The sequence below is a fragment of the Sesamum indicum genome, unplaced genomic scaffold, assembly GCF_000512975.1.
Source record: "Sesamum indicum cultivar Zhongzhi No. 13 unplaced genomic scaffold, S_indicum_v1.0 scaffold00200, whole genome shotgun sequence".
Classification (NCBI taxonomy): domain Eukaryota; kingdom Viridiplantae; phylum Streptophyta; class Magnoliopsida; order Lamiales; family Pedaliaceae; genus Sesamum; species Sesamum indicum.
Genome location: NW_011628095.1, coordinates 1 through 1,016, shown reverse-complemented (window position 1 = coordinate 1,016; position 1,016 = coordinate 1).

The window sequence follows — 1,016 nt, the reverse complement described above, 5'->3', positions numbered from 1 at the left end:
GTGGACCTATTCTTCAACTGTCAGACACCTCAAAGTCTATTCCTGAAAGAAAATGTCAGCAGGGGAATGAGCCTGCCACTCAGTAAGCAAATAACCAGTCCTATCTATATATGCATGTCAACCATAGCCCAAACAAGATAAAGAAACAACACGAATGGAATACAGTCAATTTAATTCCAACATAATCAACATTATTACACCACATGACTATCTCATAATAAGACAACCAACCAAACTCCATTTTTCCTAGTTTGCTTACCAGAAGGTGATATTGTGTTTTTCCCACCAACTCAATCTCACCGTTATATAAATTCAAGTGAACCCCCTTGACAGGGCTCATCAATCTCGCACATAGCTGTTTCATTTCGCACATAGCATTTTCTTTTCACACATAGCATCGCATCAAAGCTCTTTTCATTGCGCACATAGCATTTTCTTTTCGCACATAGCACTTTCTTTTCGCACATAGCATTTTCAACACGTCAAGGGGTATTCACGCCACAATTATATTCAATTTCCACAACTCCCTCATTTCCTCACCATTCTAACTAGTAACATAAAATAATATATCAACATATTCTCATTTTTAGACATCCACAACACATCAAACAACAAACATAATATTTCAACGTATTTTTTCATTCCACGTACTCAATATCGTCAATCAAATTAAATCATTCATCACTCATATATTTTCACATAAATCAATGTCAGCATTAACCACAAATTCATATAACAATAGTACCACAAATAAAGGGGACATATATAGATAATACTAATTATTTACTTCCCTCGACCTTACAACGCTTTTATCTATCCAATAGGTGGTGGTTCGGTCTTTTCACTTTACCCCTGTATCCTATAATGAGTTATACCACGTACAATTAATATATCGAGAATATCGTAATTTCTTTTAAATATAATATTGACTATCATTTGTACAAATCTAATAATTCTTTAATATTCCACTTCTATCGAAGTACAAATCTTCGTTTTTCCTCTTTATTAACATACCA